Source organism: Thermobia domestica, chromosome 7 (genome assembly GCF_964235325.1).
Source record: "Thermobia domestica chromosome 7, izTheDome1.hap1.1, whole genome shotgun sequence".
NCBI classification, from domain to species: domain Eukaryota; kingdom Metazoa; phylum Arthropoda; class Insecta; order Zygentoma; family Lepismatidae; genus Thermobia; species Thermobia domestica.
The window spans coordinates 283,869,972-283,889,070 of record NC_137460.1 but is presented as its reverse complement, the minus strand read 5'-3'; the positions used below and the strand labels follow the sequence as shown (position 1 = coordinate 283,889,070).

At 34.3% G+C, this 19,099-nt stretch overlaps 1 long non-coding RNA gene across 3 annotated transcripts; it reads left to right on the top strand.

The window, feature by feature from the left end:
- Positions 1 to 1,181: 1,181 nt before the first annotated feature.
- On the top strand, positions 1,182 to 18,119 carry LOC145690982 (uncharacterized). 3 transcript variants are annotated; one of them, XR_014132314.1, is made up of 4 exons: positions 1,182 to 1,202; positions 7,296 to 7,468; positions 15,102 to 15,241; positions 17,876 to 18,119. It is a non-coding gene; the product is annotated as an uncharacterized LOC145690982 (long non-coding RNA). The 3 variants fall into 3 exon arrangements; XR_014132313.1 differs by lacking the exon at positions 1,182 to 1,202 and adding an exon at positions 1,258 to 1,792; XR_014132312.1 differs by lacking the exon at positions 1,182 to 1,202 and adding an exon at positions 1,267 to 1,759.
- Positions 18,120 to 19,099: the final 980 nt, after the last annotated feature.

The window sequence follows — 19,099 nt, the reverse complement described above, 5'->3', positions numbered from 1 at the left end:
AAATGTTTTCCGTTATGTTTTGGAAAATATATTGTGTTTTTAGTGAACCACATTTTCCTATATATTATAGAAACATTTTTACATTGTTTTCAGAATATACTCTTTCGTTACTGGAGAAAATATATTCCTTGTTATACCTGAGAAGTATTCCAAATATTTACCGGAAATATTTTTTTAAAAAATGTTTGGAAAACATTTTATGAAGTACAGAAAGTATATTTTTAGAACATTAGCAGGAAAATAATGTAAGAAAAAATACACAAATTGTACTAGAAATATTGTGTTGGATGTAATGTAATATGTTTTCACTGTTGAGAGGGGAAATATTTTCGAAATGATACTAAAAATGTTTTCCATATATGATACGGAAAACAATGAAATGTAATATATTCCATATATTTAAAAAATATTTTCTAATACGTTATTAGCAATATTTTCTATTTTTACGAGAAAACATATTGAATATATATTTTTAAAAACGTTTAGATAATTTTAAAAATATTTTTTTTCGTAATATAAGAAATATTTTTCAGAAATGTTTTTAAAAGGTTTACTTAATTTTTTACAAAAGTATTTTGGTAATCTTCTCATATAACTTAAATGAAGCATTTCCGACCAATATTTTAGTATTATTTCCAGAATATTTTATCGAATTTTGAATATAAAACTTTAAAACAGGGAAAGGAAAATATATTAAAAATGAATAGAAAATGTTTTCCGTTATGTTTTGGAAAATATATTGTGTTTTTAGTGAACCACATTTTCTGATATATTATAGAAACATTTTTACATTGTTTTCAGAATATACTCTTTCGTTACTGGAGAAAATATATTCCTTGTTATACCTGAGAAGTATTCCAAATATTTACCAGAAACATTTTCAAAAAATGTTTGGAAAACATTTTATGAAGTACAGGAAATACATTTTTAGAACGATAGCAGGAAAATAATGTAGCGAAAATTTTCACAAATTGTACTAGAAATATTGTGTTGAATGTAATGTAATATGTTTTTAATGTTGAGAGAGAAAATATTTTGGAAGCAATACTAAAAATTTTTTACATACATGATATAGAAAACAAAATAGGTTCGAAATTGACTCTCCATAGGACGTTTAGTCTTGGAGCCACTTTTCATACCGATTTGCGTTAATGCAACGCAAAAGTAGTGTTTCATTTGGCCGGCTTAGAAGTCACGCAGAGGTTGGTATAGTTCTGTTCACGACATAAAATGGGCTATTAATGTATACTGTGATATTTTCAGTTGAAACATGGGCTGATCCTGAAATACGAATTTAATTATTAGTGGAGATTGAGATACAATATCAAGGAATGTTCCTTGCCGGCCTGGCATCATTGGAATTTTCGTATGTTTCTCGTGCGTGTGTATTTTTTCAAATTTTAAAAATTTTATTCTGTGTTTTATGCAGGATTTATACTGCACTAATTATTATCCGGCAAAGTAAAGTACAGGAAAATAATGTATGAAGCTTAAATACTATCACGTTAAGTTGTGTGAAGCGAAGAGTTATCTAAAAGAAGGAATCATGTATTCTCCGACTTCTGATACGAGATCTATAGGGAAGTTAATGGATCGATTCAGAAGCTATGTAGATACTGAAAATACTTTTCCGAATAGACTTATAGCCACAAAGCTAAATTTTGACGACACATTCGACCTCTTAAATAAAAGGAAAGGGGAAGTGATGGCCAAAGACAATTACGGAAAAAGAAAAAGGAAGAACCATCAGCAGAGGAAGGTAGATATGAACGTTGGAGATATTTTCGATAAGGTATCTTGTGAGCATAAAGTGTAAAGTTAATGTAAACTGAAATGAGTGTGCAATGAGTCTGAGAAAGCAAACTATAGATTAGTCTATTCCGTGCAGTTTTACTATCCGGATCCATAGTGTATGCAGTAGTAGGAGTAGCAGTAGAAAGGTTAGAAGCTCCCCCCCCCCCAGGGATTCGTTGGGTTCTGTTCTCAACATAAAATGGGCAAATTAAACACTTTCCAAGATTTTTCTGTACATTTTACAATGTGTGGATCCGTATAGTAAAACTGCACCGTCTTTTCTGTTCTAATTTAAGGTTCCTGATTGTAAGGGCCAGGCTTGGGTAATAAAATGTGGGGTCAGTTACATAAGGCGAGAATAAAATTAATCGTAATGTACAGAATAAGGTAATAGTATACAACAGCTCCTCATCGTGCTCCGTACTCGAGGATAGTTCTTACTCTTGCACCACGTACAGAAATGGTGGTATGTCATGTACAAGTGGTAATAGAACACATAAGAAACCCAGATCATGTTGTACTCACACTGGAATATGCAGTATGAGAACACCGTGATCTGCGTTTCTTATGTGTGCTATTACAACTTCTACATGAAATACCATCACGTTTGTACGTAATGCAACAGTAAGAACTATCCACGAGCACAAGACATGCAATATGCGTTCAAGTCCCTTCTCCCCCCCGACACACATAGTGAAATATAAAGTACAAGGGCACTACAGAGGCGCACATAAAGTGCACCGTACTCGAGGATAGTTCAAACTCTTGCACCACGTATAGAAATGGTGGTATGTCATGTACAAGTTTCAATCGATAAGTAAATGAAAATCGCTTTGTTACCCCATTTTCAAGTTGCTAGGTCCTCAATGAATAATCCGTAAAATACTGAACTTCCTGAGTCCTCGGGAAATGATGAGGACCTGTTGTATACTATATCCCAGATTTATTCTGGCCAATATTTATGTTAACTTCTTTAATCGGAAAATTCACTGTTTACTAGCTTAGAGAGTATTTTCAAAGTGAAGAGCTACATTTCTCGAAGCAGATTCAGTCTAGGAAGGCTTTAGCTTTGTGCGAATAAATATAGTGTCGTAGAGTTCGGATATACACCATGCTACAGTTCAAAATGACCCGTGCTATGTGGGAACTAGCAAGCACTAGTGCTGTCTGAATCAGAACGGTAAAGGTAGAGGAGGCAGCAAAGTGTAGGTGCGACTGCGAGTAAAGAGTGATATTGAAAAATAGAACAATTTACATATTTCTCCTGTACATTTTAATGGTTTATTCTCGCATATAAGAAGCAATTAAGAAGTTGTCTTTTACTGGAACATTGCCTTCATAACTTGAGTTCATGGTGGCTTATTTGTGCAGTATGTAAATACAAGCGTATACTTTGAATCAGGGTGGATTGATTTAAATCACTTGATTTTTTAAATAAAAATCGTTGATTTAAATCAAATTCCGAAATAATTTAAAGTGAAAATAAGTAAAGTCCCGTTTCTGTTCTGTTATTCCGATTTTATGGAAGATGATAATCATAATACAATGAGACTCAAATGTACAGTATGTACAGCTTTGAAAACAAGTGTCATGCAGAGGATGATTAGGGAAAATCCCGTTTTGAACGGGTAACAGGGCAATCCTGTTTTCTTCTCTTCGTAACATACGGTTTATGTTGTAAATCGTTAGCTATTCCAACGGGGAAATCACCATCGACATTTAAGACGAAGATTCTTTTGTGTGTGCGTCTATATATTTGTTCCCAGATAATACGGCGTATCCTATCCCTCTCCGATTTTTGTTGTTGTTGTTGTTGTTTTGTTTAGACTTTATAACTTTAGGCAAAATTTATGTATTTCGTGCCGCAAGCTAGTTACAATTTCCTTTAAAATATGCCCCTGCCAAATATCAGTGACTTTTGAGGAAAAAAGTGTCACTTTAATAAGCGTTGCTGTACTGTTTCCTTAACGCTTCAACTTTTAAATTATATCACCTATTTTTAGATGATAGGATAAAATCTTTATTATTCGATTAAAAAAGTACCAATAAAGCTTTTTACTTTGTTTTTTCAAGATTGAAGGAATTGTAGAGCACGTTACATATGCTTTCACTTCTCTCTGCGTCGAGACATAGGATGTGAGGATGTCATAAATTAAAAAAAAAAAAAAAAAAAAAATTTTGTGTCTATTTTTATTATTTTTTGCGGGCTTACTTTTGTATCTAGAAGTTTGAAATTTTGGACACTCATTCACTTCACCCCTTAGTATTTTTCAGATTTGTTTCAGATTGTTGCCTTTAAACACAGGCGGTACAGAGGGGTAAAAAGTTAAAAAAAAGGGGATATTTCTTAACAGAAAATCCGTTTTTTCGTGATTTTCCAGCCCCAGATAGCCTACACGATGGACACATTTGAATGGTACCGTTTGAAACTGTTTTATTCTAGGATAAATAAGATGTCTGAGGAAATTTTTATATCACATCCGTGTCATCTGGGGTATGGTGAGGATGTTCTTAGCTCATTGTTAAATATTTTTCCCGCCCTTATTATTCAAGATAGAAGCTTGAAATTTTATACACACATTTAGTACACCCTTAGTATTTAACAGTTGATTTTGAGATCTGTGCGTTAACACAAGTGAGTCCAGAGGGGATCAAAATTTGAAAAAAAAAAAAAAAATCAGAAAAAATCCCGACATCTCTCAAAATTTTCCGCTTCAGGGACATGATAGGGAAAATGTGAGTGTTACCGTTTTAAAGGCTGTTCTATTCTGAAGAGAATGAGGTATGAACCATCATCCTAGGATAAATAGGGATGATGCTTGACTAAAAGTCTATAATTTACCAAAAAAAAAAAAAGCCATAATTTAAAGCTAAGAAACATTGTTTGGGATTGATATAGGTTAACGATTGGGGATTAATTCAAAATTCAACCCCAATACTTTCACTTAAATGGTATAATTGGCATTTAATACTAATTTGTAATGCTTTTTCTTCAGTTCGCGAGTTGTATTATACGAGGAGAAAGATTTGATTTAAATAAAAAAAATCGATTTAAAAAAAATCATCAAAAATGATTTTTTTTAAAAAATCATGATTTTTTTCCACCCGCTTTGAATTACGTTTTAAAACTTACACGTCAGATTACGATTTTCATGTGATTATTTCATCCATATTCACATTCCTTATATTTTGATTACTTATATACATTCTTGAACAGAGTCAAATTTTAACTTTCCGGGATGAGTGCTGTAGTAATTTATGGCAGAACGAGCGGATGTATTTTTTGTAACAGTAGAGGTTATACAACTTGATTTTAATTTGTATTGTAATGTATTTGTTTTAGTTTACATGTACGTGGGAATGTACTATTTTAGGTCCGTATAGATTTGCAAAATTTACAAAAGGAGTACTACTTTTATTTCAGGAGAGCAGTGTGTAATTAACAGGGTTGGCTGGTTTAAACCAGCTGTTTTTTTTAAAAAAACCAACTGGTTTAAACCAAAAAAAAAAAAAGAAAAAAAACGAAAAATGCTTTAAATCGTGTGAACTTCATGGTGACGTTTCCACATATCAAACCATCCGCATTACTTTTATCTACTTTCCACCCTTTAATCAAGGGGTCCCGTGTTTAATTCTCGGTCGAACCACAACCCATCTTTCAAGTGTAAACCAAGTAGCGATTCGAGGTGTCCCTCTAAGCAGGAGTCTTCTCCGTGATAAACTTGGTATTTCATAAGGATGTTAAGCCTAAACATACGAAATGAAACCAAATGATATATTTCTACTTGAATGAATGCCTGTTGTTTTATAAAGAAGCCAAGGTTGCTTAAATATATTGATAGAAATTGCCCAATTTATCAAGTGCCTATGTAGCTTCCAACATCAGCTTGGATTTGACTTGGTTTTAATTTTATTGAGTGATACATACATACCAAATTTGTAATTTAATACCTCAATTTTAGCGTAGTGATTATGATCCGTTGACCTTAAAATTTTACATACAGATACATGTAAAGTAATAACAGGATTTTCCTAATGGCTAAGGCGGGAGTTTCCCGATTTATATATTTATAATTCTAGGTATAATGTTTTTACTTGTGTAACTGTTTGTCTTTTTGTCCTTCTGAAATTACTCTTGACAATTATATTAACAAGTAGGACCATGTAAAGATCAGTACCACGTATTTTTATCAGAAGTCCTTCGTGACTGAGTCGGCAATCGCATTTGTGACCAATTAGTCCCGGTTTCGTGTCCAAATAGACAATTTCTCTTGGATGTAAGTCGAGAAGCGGTTTGGATTCCGCTTTAAGCTTGTGACCCCTTCCAGCATAACCTTGTTGTTGCATAATAACACCAAGGGGAAAAAAACTAATTTCTGTCCATATTTAATATGAATACATAGAGTAAATTATTTAAACCAAAAAACTGATTTAAACAAACAAACAAAAAAAAGTTTAAACCTACCCCCCCCCAAAAAAAAGTTTTTTTCAATAAAAACCATGGTTTTGGCCAACGCTGGTAATTAATAACAATATATAATGATTTTAGTCTTTACGTAATCATTAGCTTACGCGCATACGCACCCTCGCTGACGCACTTATTCCTTACGGACGCAACTTCACGCTGCCCCATTCCTTGTTGCGCTCCTGTCCTGACTCGGTTATGTAGCATTTGTAGTTTTTAGTGGCAACCACATACCCATGTTGGTTGGTGTTTATATCACAACCGTTTCAATGGCATTCCTTTGAACGCATATTTACACCCGTAACAAGTAAGCCTTCCTAAAGTGTCTTTCGCTCAGTAATATAACTCTTCCCGTAAGAAATACTTTAGTTGCTGAGACTGAATTTACTGATCAAAGATTTGAAATGTAATGAATTTGAGTATGTGGAGCTAGGACAGTACTTTATACTTTTACTTGTTATCTGGCGTATATTGTCTTTCACTTTGAGTTCTGTTACTATGCTGAATAAAATTAACAAGTCAAAATACAGATATAGGCGTAGTAACAATGCAGAACGGGCTGTTCTTTTTATTTATATATATATATATATACAAGAAAGGGAATTTCCATAAGTGATGACAAGTTATTGTTGTGTTTGATCTAGTTACGCATCGTGGTTTTAGTTGTTAATTATAGAAACGAGCGTAGCGAATCTTCTACAATTCGACGGCATTTGTTTATTTGTTTTTCGTTTGTTCTATGTTAATTATCGTAAAAGTTAAAATGAAAACGCTGCGTGTGTCTTTCTTCAACTGGCGGAAATAATTTTATTGCTTGGGGTTGTGAAACTTCAAATGAAACGTTTGTTTTATATCTTAACGCTTATGCCATGTAGTCTAAAGAAGACGTGGGGATCACGGTGGTTCATTTGTAGAATGCTTACTTCTGGTGCGTTGGGTAAGCAGGTCACAATACTTTTTTGAGAATTCTTACATATTTATATAGAAAGCAAATTTAGGGAAATGATAATATTTATTTTTATTATTATATTTTCAGTTTTAGCTGAAAGGTTAGAAACAGCGGAAATGGAACTAGCTAGTTGTCATGCAAGGAACAAAGTGCTGGAATGCAACATGAGGGATCTTAAGACGTCGAAAGAAGAATTGGAATGTAAGCTGAAGCAAGAAAGACAAGCTCTAAAAATAGAAAGGGATCATGATAAAGAAAAGGTTAGTGAACTATGTATGTTCAGATAACGTTCCATAGTTATACTCTTTATGCTAAACGAGATGGATGAAGAATGAACGTAAATAATTAAGAAATTACATTTTTGTACTCTCCCGCAGGGAATCGAACGTGAGACTACGTGCCCGAAATGCACACACACTAGTAACTAGATCAGCGGGCAGTACTATGTATTTTCAGATTACGATATTCATTTCTTCTTTTTGTATTAGAACAAGTGTAATTTGTCAGTTAATTACGTTACACAGACACAGTTTATTCAACTGAGTGTGAAATTGGGGGGTGGAGGGACTGTAGGCACGGTATTAAATAGTAGATCTCTCAATGCACCTAGTTCGATCCTAGAGCATTTGAGTTTATGATGGACAAGGTAATGAGCGTGAGTTTTCTTTTCCCTCCACATTTTCTTTTCACCAATTCTTTCATCAGCATCCCTAGTTCGATCCTAGGCTGTGCGAGTTTATGATGAACAACGTGATGAGCGTGAGCCGCAGCTTGAGGCGTGAGCGTGAGCTTTGGCTAAAAGTGTAATAATTGGTTTCTTTCTTTACCAAAGTTCTACATTTAATTCACATAATGATGCCGAGTGAACGTTAGCGAGTGGAGACGGGTTAATGCCCCGCAGGGCACGTTGTTTTCTGTTTTTATTACAGCTAAATGGGAAGACGTTCCTGTGTTCTAGAAGATTGCTGCCTTCTTGGTTATGTCACTAACCGTATGTCTTGGTTATGTCAGTAAACAATATAACTTTCTCCACGTTTCTTTATATTAGTATATATCAGGGTTGGCAAAAACCATGGTTTTTATTGGAAAGAAAAAAAACGGTTTTTTGGTTTAAACCAGGTTTGTTTGGTTTAAATAATTTGCTCTATATATTCATATCATATATGGACAGAAATAAGTTTTTTTTCATCCTGATGTTATTATGCAACAACCGGGTTATGCTGGAAGGAGTCACATAAGCTTAAAGCGGAATAAAAACCGCTTCTCGAGTTACATCCGAGAGAAATTGTCCTCCATTTGAACTCGGAACCAGGACTAATTGGCCACAAATGCGATACGTCTGCCGACTCACTCACGAAGGAATCCTGATAAAAATACGTTGAACTGATCTTTACATGCTTCTTGATATAATTGTCAAGAGTAATTTCGGAAGAGCAAAAAGATAAACAGTTGCACAAGTAAAACTATTATAGAGAATTACATATGGACAATTTCTAAGTACTACGGAGTACAGAACTACCTTAGTTCAAGTTAGTTAACAATGACTTTTATTGGTCCAAATTAAAGAAATACAACGACTTAATTTGCATATCAGTAAGAAAAGTGAATAAAGATACGAATTATTTGAGTCCACTTTGGCTCAGACTCATTTATACATAAATAGATACCAAAAATAGTTCTCATTTCACTAAATGCCTCTCGTGGGGTCTGTATGACCCCCCCCACACACACACACAAAGTACGGCATTTCGAAGTATTTTATCAATAGTAAACATTGAAACGAAACAATATTTAGAATTTTTCTTTGCAATTACATAACAATAATAACAACTACAAAAAAATCACAAACATTTATAAACTTAAAAAAAAAAAAAAATGCTTTTGTAGTATAATCTTTTTGAGTAATGAATGGGGAATTCAGGTCTGAATATAACACGAATAATATATGGGAGTGAAACGTGATAACCCACAAATGTGTGTTCATCAAGATTTTACAAACACTTACATTTTTACGAACATTTTTCGTTTTTTGGTTTAAACCAGTTGTTTTTTTTTTTTTTTAAAAAAAAAACAGCTGGTTTAAACCACCTTGGTTTAAACCAGCCAACCCTGGTATATATATAGGGTGTAAAAAAATTTAAAGCATCAAACCTACAGAGGTGATTTGTCACATCAGAGCAAAGGAATAGTTCATATGGGCCTGTGGTAAAAAGTCCATACTTTCGAAGCTATAGACTGTCGAAGACATAAGAAAATAAACTTTAAAAATCTATAGCTTCAGTGTGGGACCGAGCGCAGTCAAGGAAGACATCACTTAAGAACTAGTATGTGCCCTATTCAGATACCCATGTTTCAAAATTCTGCGGTGCTTGCGTATCAATGGACAGTTTATGAGCACTTCAACTTTTCTGAGTATTCCTCAACTGGCTCTATAAAAGTTAATGTGTAAGTGCCGCAAGATTCTGACATATGGATATTTGGATAGGGCACGTACTAGCTCTTAAGTAATGTGTTGACTCGACTGGGATCGGTCTCACAGTAGTGGAACTCTGGACCTCTAAATTTCCTTTTCGCACGTTTTCGGCAGCCTGTAACTATAGACGTTTGACCACGGGTTCATATGAACTTTTTTTTTTTTTTTTCGTGTGCAGAGTAAGAATTAAATGATAACTTAGCTGCTGATAGTCGAATTTCGGTTAAAACTACGCTAGAAGTCGTGTAGCCGAATAGTAACCGAGTAGTACTCAGTGATACTACACTTTGGCTTTTCCTGGATTACTATAGTACGGAAGGTATAACGTCGTTGCTTTCCCGTGAAAAGTTGTAGTGACGTTTATGGGGAGTTGCCAGCTTGGTTACTCGTGGCTCGCTGAGCGCAGTGAATGGTGGCTGGTGATTTGCTATCCTCTTACCACACCCCCAGTGACGAGCAGGTCCAAGTGCGGGAAGCTAATGACGCTATACCTTCTGACCTTTAGTTACCAAGAAAATTGTCAAAAGGTGTTAACCAACTTACTTGGTTACATTAAGCAAAAGGAATAACAGCTGTACAGTTTTGCGGTAAAAATAGCCGTCTCGTCTTTGTAATTGCTCATTGCACTTAATTATTGCCGGTACTTGGGCTGTTATAGACAATTAGTTATTTTAACCCCTCTTCCTTGGTTGCAGGACTCAGTTATTCAGGATAAATTAACACGTCTCAATTGATCTTTCTTTTCGAGTATCGAAATGCTTATATAATATTAAATTAGCTGCAGTATGGGATATTTCGAAGTAAATTTTTCTGGTCACAGTATGAAACATCCTCAGATATGCTAGTTGTCGTTGTCGTGTATGCGATGCACTAACCAATTAAAGTAGTGTATACTAATTACGGCTCTCGATTAATTTAATCGTGTGGTTGGCGTAATCATAAATATATTCATCTTTATTAAAAATTAGTTGCTATATAGATGTATATGTAGTATATAAGCGAATTTTAAAGGGAAATGTAGACATAGTAACTCCCACAGGATTTTTTTACAGGGGGAAGTGGGGAAAATTACCGACATACAAGCAAAGACGCGGATACAAATACCTAGAACCACATAATATTTAATGTAAAATAACAATTATTACAACTCACTGCTAACTTCACTAACTGTTGTGTGTGAATAAAAAAATTTAGCATATTTTAATACTAATTAGGAAAATCCATTGCTAAAGCAAGTGCTCCCTGCAGCGGGCGGCTATGGTTACAGAATACAGTTTTAGTGTTATTGATACTTCGTAAGTGAAATCCTCATTTAGTTGGGCGAGGAATCTAGAATACAATAGTGCTATGATAAAGAAAAGAGTAAGTTTTTATATTTTAGGTATGTTTTGTATTTGTAACCTGTTCTTTCCGAAAATATATTCTCCTTTAGAACAACTTAACTCCGTGCTTCAGAAGTGCAGAAGTACAACTCTTATGTAAATCAGGCGCAAATATATGTATTGAAAATTGAAAGTAAAGATTACCACGAAAAAAAAAAAAAAAAAAAAAACAATGATAGAACGACAGTGCGACAAATACGAACCAACCAGTGCTAGATAGCCACTGAAAAGCACGAATATTATTAACAGAGTGAGCACAAGGGCGTAGCAGGATGAGCTTGGTGTGCTTCCGTATGGAGCGGGCATGTCAGCGACGGTGGATATGCACGTAACCGAGGGTAGTGTAAAAATTTTATATCCCATACAACTATGCCTTACATCTAATAGAGCTTTACTTCACTCCTGTGGTTCTGCATCATCACTTTACATAATGCCTTGAGTTCATAATAGCTTCCTTACGGAGTACTATGCATTACGTATTACGTACTTCTACCTATGATAAATATTATAATATATATAAGGTTCCGATATACAGTTACATGTAGATTGCTATTGCAAAATGAATCAACGTATAAATAACATAAATAATGGTTTGCGCCTTCCATTTCAAGTCAGCCAAAAAAAATTCCATCACCATCTCAGATATTGTTGAAACTTTTTTTTATAGCAACTAGACATGTTTTTTAAATGACCCGTATTTTTTGTTGTCGGAAAAGATTTTCCCGCCAAGTAATGGGCCATCAAAACGGGAAGTACAATTTACGAATTTTAGAGAACGTGGAAAATGGTAAACTTCGTAGCCTCATCATTCAGCTATGGAGACAGATAGTTATAATTCTTGTTGTGGTATGTACACTCATGACAAAAATTATTGTCGCATGTCTATAAATATGTTGTTGTGGGAATATAATTTGATAACGAATTCGTCCGGTATTTCTTATAATGTTAGTATGTGTATAATCGGGAAAGACGATGTATGTGGCAAATTTCATGTCAAAAGAGCAGTAAATAAGAACAATAAAACGAAAATAAAACTTTCTTGTCCATTTAGCAACATTTTGTTTTACTCATTCTAATTTTCGGGTTTGTAATTCTTTTCTTCTGAAATTTACTACGAATATACATTTCCCGATTATACATGTAGTATCAGTATTAGTAGTACCCTGCAAAATCATTATCAAATTATATTCTTACAAGACAGTTATAGATATGCGACAATCATTTTGGACATGAGTGTACATAGGGATATAAATAAAATATATTTTATTATAGTTTGGTTTGCGCATGCGTATCTTTTGGTACATAAATTAACAAATGAACGTAAGTTTATCTCGAAAGTCGAAGTTTGCGTCGAGCATTTCCGGTTCGAATTTTAAAATTCTATTTTACGGTTGGTAAGACCTGGTTGGTACGGTTGGTAAAAAAAAAAAAAAATTGTATTGCTTGTGTGTGCAACCGTCTTGTCGCAAAAAAATTCGAGAAACCGTCAAATTTTCAAAAATCACCTTTCTCGAAATCACCATAATTTAAAATCCTGAAATGTTGTCAAATTGTTCAACTTTACATGAATAATAAACACCCCAAATAGCATTGTCGACCAATGCTTCATGAATGAACTACAGCCTCTTGAAGTTAGCGAAGTTTCATTAACTTCAATATCACCGTTGGTAACACTGAAAACAATGAAAGTGCAAAATTTGATTATGTTTGTGGTTCACATTCATTAAATAAAGAATAAAAGTTTTTCCTGGCTCCTTTTTATTATTTTGATCAAAAAGGCTCTCTCAAATAATAAGATGAGCCTCCCCTTCTCCGTTTTCTTAAACCGATGTAACCTGAGGTGTAAATTACGATTACAAAACAAAGTTTCACTGATTTTTTTCCACTCTGAAGTAATTATTTGCTTACTTGGTGTCTTCTTCGCTAATGGCATGTAACCATGGCAGATGCTCCAATAGGTGTAGGTGCACTCACAACTCGTAGCACGTTGTCGATAGTCACAAAACACTTATATTCTCTTCTCTTATTCTCTTCTGGAAACCTGTACCCTGTTGAAGGTGCATGTGGAAACAAAGAAAAAATAATGAAATGAAAACTTGGGAGTTTTACGTCCCACGTTTATGCCGGTTAGGCTAAAGGAGACAGTGATTATGAGAAATGAGTGAAATGGCGGAATGAAGAAAGTGGGAGGAAACGGGAGAACCCCGAAAAACCCACCAGCACGGTGTTTGTCCACCACAAAGTCCACACGGCGCGAGCTGGGATCGAACCAAGGACCCCAAGCACCGGAGGTGAACGCTCTACCAGTGAGCCACCGCGCCTCCTGGAAACACAAAGAACACTGCAATTTCATGTAATATTTGATTTATTGATAATATTTCTGCTATCCATCACTGGTTATTATATATGTATGTAACAAAAGTTAATTTTTGCAAATTTCTTAAATCTACACTTTGAATTGCAGAAGCTCGATTTTGGGGAAAGCATGAAGTTAGTCCATAGTGACCCGTTACTGTCATAAAAGCCAAAGATGACTTCGGTAAATACCAGTTACCGGTCGCACACTTTCCCACTTTTTTTTTTTTAATTGTCGAATTCGGTTTTTGGCAACAAGACGAGAGTAATACCCGGAGTTGGTACTTGCACTATACACACGAATTTTTCTGCTGGTTTAATACTGTGAATCTGTTTTTCGTTTTCCCGTGTTGCCACATTCTTATCCCCCCTCTCCCCAATACGTCGCAGAGACCCTTACCACGGCCGGTTTCACTGAAAAGCCACTCCTTTATCGGACCTGTCTGCATCTTGGACATCTGAAAGCAATTTTTAAAGTGGAATGCAGCACCATCAGAAATCACTGAAACGGTTTATTAAATTGTAGACACTTATTTTCACGTACTCGAACCTTTTTCTATAACGCATATTTTCGCTTTTCTTCGAGTATTTTTAGAATCTTATTCATGGCTATGAGTACGAGCCGAATCGTGTGTTTTGTCATCGCTTATTATGGCAAAACTGTCAGTTGTTTCATAATAATATATCACTCCCGTAAAGGAGATTTGCTCGTTTCTCCAGTGATCACTCTGAACTTCCCTTTGCAGAATAACAGTCCAATTTAAGCGAAGTCCACATGCAGTAAAATGGAATTTTTATCTTGAAATTTTACACGGTGCTTTGCGGTAGCATTTTTTTCCACTTTCATTGTTGCAAGCTGTGACTTCAAAGTTAACGAAAGTTCGCTAACTTAAAAAGGCTGTAGTTCATTCATGAAGCATTGGTCGAGAATGCTATTTGGTGTGTTTATTATTCGTGTACAGTTGAACCATCTGACAAAATTTAAGAATTTGAAATTATGATGTTTTCGAGAAAATGACGATTTTGAAAATTTGACGATTTCTCGAATTTTTTGCGATAAAACGGTTGCACACAGAAGCGATACTTTTTTTTTGGGGGGGGGGAGCGGGTAACTAGGTTTTACCAACCGTGAAAACAGAATTTAAAATTCGAACCGGAAGTGCTCGAAAAAAAGCATAAACTTCGACTTTTCACATAAACTTACGTTCATTTGTTAATTTATGTACTTAAAGATACGCATGCGCAAACCAAACTATAATAAAATATAGTTTATTCATATCCCTATGTGCATACCACAACAAGAATTGTAACTCTATATGTCTCCATTGCTGAATTGTGAGGCTCCGAATTTGACCATTTTCCACGTTTTCTACAATTCATGAATTGTACTCCCCGTCCTCGATGGCCCATTACTTGTTGGGAATTTTTTTTTCGACCAAAAAAAAAAAAAGCCCCTTAAAAACATGTCTAGTTCCTATTAAAAAAAAAAGTTTGAACCATATCTGAGATGGCGATGGTACAATTTTATTATTTATTTTTGCCTCAATTGGAACTCAGATATCTAATTTAAGTTAAAAACAATGTACATTTCTCATTAATTTTTAGTTACTATAAAGATGTGACTTAGAATTTGTAAAATACTGTACATATTTTAATTTTTTGCATTTTCTTTTTCTATTATAGATTATTAAAACACATGGTACAAAACGTAAGAAATGTTTATTAAGCACTGACCTGTTCCGAGAGATCAGAAAAAATGATTACGAGCTGGTTTTGGAATGAACATAGCTGTTCTTTATGCTATGTATTGGGTAGTTCAGGAAGTGAGTATTTATTGAATGTTTTATTATTATTATTCGATATACCCATTAAACCATATAGTTGAGACTATTGTATTGATAGAAAGTTGAGACACTATAATATTAATAAATTTTCATAGAAATAGGCACTAACTATACATTTAAATAGGAAGAATGGGTCAAATAGAATTTACTGTAGGCAGCCAATGACACCCCAAAATAAACAAACTTCTGTTCTTTATAATATATCGAACGTAAAGGAACGACATTGGTTGATTTGGCGCTTTATTGATGCATTTCGAAGGAAAAAGAGAAGCAGGACACGAGACAATGCTTCAAGAAGACGATCCGCCCAAGAAAAGAAGAAAATTCCCGACGAGAGCTCACGTCGTGGTTCGGATTCCACGTTAATCAGTAGGTTCACGTTGTGTATAGCCTCGCTGTTCACGGGACGTTAAACTCAAAATCAACTGAACTGAAAGAAGAAAATATATTCAAGCTGATAAAAGAATTCGCCGTACAGAATTTTGAAACTGTTGACATTGCAGAATAATGCTGGATTTGGCCCATAATTCCGTCATGGAATGTTAATGTCATGGTAATTGTAACATAAGACAAAGCAAATTATTCAATAGGTATATTAGATTTCACTGTTGTTTCCTTTCCAATTATCTGTGTTGCAAATACGTAGTAATAAGCAGTAATGCAGTGTAATGAATTGCTATGAAGTTATGAATATCCTTTACGTTAGAGATATTGTAAAGATAACTTCACAGAAGTTTACTTTGGGGTGTTGTAGGATGCCTACAGCAAATTTTATTTTAGCCCAATATAGATTCATGCTGAAAAATATTTCTGCAGGTCATTGTCTCCGATTTTCCTGAAATTAGGATATATCATTCTAAAAACAAAATAATTAGACCCATTTTTTTCTGCACTATACACACACACACACACACACACAAAAAAAAAAAAAGAACTAAATTAAGCATTTGTTGCAACTGAGACTTTCAGTGACTGTTTGCCATGACATTTTAAAGAAAATGTGGATCAAATTTAACCTTTCCGAACTTCTTAATTTTAGGTTGTGCAGTTATTTTTTGAGTTTTAGTGATATTAATGCCTATTTTTAAGGCTTTTAGTACGTAATCATCCGGTTTCTATTTTTGAAGTACATTATAACCCATTTAAGTAGATTAACCTATTTAGATATACGGCTTTGCGTCCAAACGTCTCGCGCCCAAACGTCCTGCTCCGGTATCACAGGATGGTATAGGAGCAGAGGGCTGGTGTTATTTATCATTAGCCTTTAAGATATATCTATAAGTGAGCATAGTGAGAAGGATCACATATACTTCTACCTTATTAATTTATACAGTATGGCGCTAAATTCGGTGTACAAAAGCAGAGGGGTGATTCCTGAGAGTTAAAAAAAAAAAAAAAAAAAAAATCCAATAAACATAGGGCGGAAAATCCATCGTTTATGTGTTATAGGCTGCTGATGAAATCATGAAAAAATGAACTTTAAAGTTTCATAGCTCCAAAACTATGGGACCTACCTTGGTCCGGTCAAGACTTCCCTATCCAAAAATGCGTGTTTCAGAATCCTAAGGTGCTTCCACAACAATGTTTATAGAGGGAGTTTGACTATGGGCCTATGATATAAAGTACTCTCCAACTACCTCCATAAAAATTGTTGCGTGAGTACCTTAGGATTCTAAAATATGTATTTTTGGATAGAGCACATATTAGTTCCTAAGTGAAGTCTTGACCCGACTTTGGTAGGTCCCATAGTTTTAGAGCTATGGACCTTTAGAATTGATTTTTTCATGTTTTCGGCAGACTATAACACGTGAACGATGGGCTTCTCGCCCTAAGTTTATTGGAACTTTTTTGTTTGTTTTACTCTCAGGAAACACTCCTCTGCTTTTGTATGACGAATTTAGCGCCATACTGTAGGTATCGTTAAAAAAAATTTAAATATTAAGCTAGGCTTAATCTGCACTTTTTAAAAAAAGTTTATATCTCTATTACTTTATGGCAGGCATGCATATAGCGGAGTTGGGATTTGGGCACCAGAGTCCAGCGGGCAAGCTCTGTGTCGGTTTTCTACATTATTTATTTACAAATACTGAACAAAAATTCAGAATAAATTAAATCTTTTAAAAGTTCTTTTTTTTCTTTTTAACTCTTTTTAAAGCGAGCTTATCTTCTTTATCTTTTAAGTCGAAGCAGGAAATATAAACCACCGAACGATTTCTGTGTATGAACTCTGTCAAACTCGTAACCCAGCTGAGTTACTTTCCTTCCTTCGCTCAGTAATACACATGCATCTACAGTTTCCATTTTCATCCTAAGTTAAGTTTATTGTGTTCTGTAATATCATTATTTTAAGTTTGGATCATAGTTTCAATTCTATATTTACACTATAACTTTATTCAGCGTACCAAATTTGAGTGATAGTTATTAAGATATTTACTATATAACTTCCAAAAGTATAGGAAACAATGTTTTAGTATTTTGGATAGCCTGAGGTAAGATAAAAAACCCGCATAAAACGCTTCGTTTGACTTAACCTTGATTCTGAGATATCTTTCGTTTTTAAATTTTGTCACACATGCTACAAGTAGTAATTTTACAACAATTGGTTTATTTTAGGAGTCCACTGTGTTTGGAGGCTATCAACCGAGATGATTTCAAGGTACGCCGCACACAGGTACTACATAGACGGTACCAAATTTGACCGTAAGTAAGGATGAATCCCAGAAAAAGGAAGAAAGTGTTGTGACTCACCTAGCATTTCAGTGTCTTCCTATGTGATAAACTATCATCAGCCTCCCATCATTAGCGCGCGGCTTGCTCAATTTGCAGATTCGACGAAAAACGTTTTATATATAGAGTGTTTGGCATAGATACATTTAGTATAGGAAGCCCAAAGTTCATAGCGTCAACGTAACACCAATTTAAAAATATAGACTGAAGATCTAATTAATTCTTATTGACTGTGATTTTTTTATTGGCGTAGCTCGCTTCGTGTGATGTGTATGGTACTCATTTAAGCTAATTTGCGGGTATATTATGCTTAGTTTTAATTTATGGCAGTTAAATCACACTTCAGATCCTAAAGTAATGTATAATATACCTATTTCGTATCGCTAAATATATTCTTAGATGAAGGTGACAGAGAACTTTTCAAGAAATAGTTTAACTTATTTTGTGTTGAGAAGGGGGGGACGTAAGTAAACGCATGATTCTGCTGCTTGGTTTTCGGTGATTGGTACAGTCATCTTCTGAACTACAATACTAGGGTGTGGGGAAGAGTTTGTAAGGTGCAACTCTGTTCGAACTTTTCTTACAAAGTAAGTGTGCTTTTTTTTATGTTAAATAAAACTTGTTAAAATTGATACACTGATGAGGTGTATATACATTTCAAACTATTTTAATGTACGGTATGCAATTAGTAGACTTAAATTAATATAGACTTTTTGTTTATGTATTTACATTGAATATATTGTGTACTACAAATGTATACTTTATGTAAAATTTAATAAATTATTACTGTAATTATTCTCAATAAATCTACAGGATTTTATTTTATGTATTGTCTTTTAAAGGTTCATTCCTTTATTTGGCTTTCGGTTTATGTAATTATAAGTAATGTAGGATGGTGGAATTTTGATCATTTTAAGGATAATTTCTTTATTATATACGATAGCTCAAAGAAATAATCGATTGTATATCGCATTAAATATTTACATGATATAAAATAAGTTATTTTCCCCATTTATCATGTATAAATCTTACCACCAGTGGGGTTCTGTAGTATAGACACTGGTTGCCCAAGTACTTCACAAGTTGCGGTATAGTCAATGCGGTCTGGTT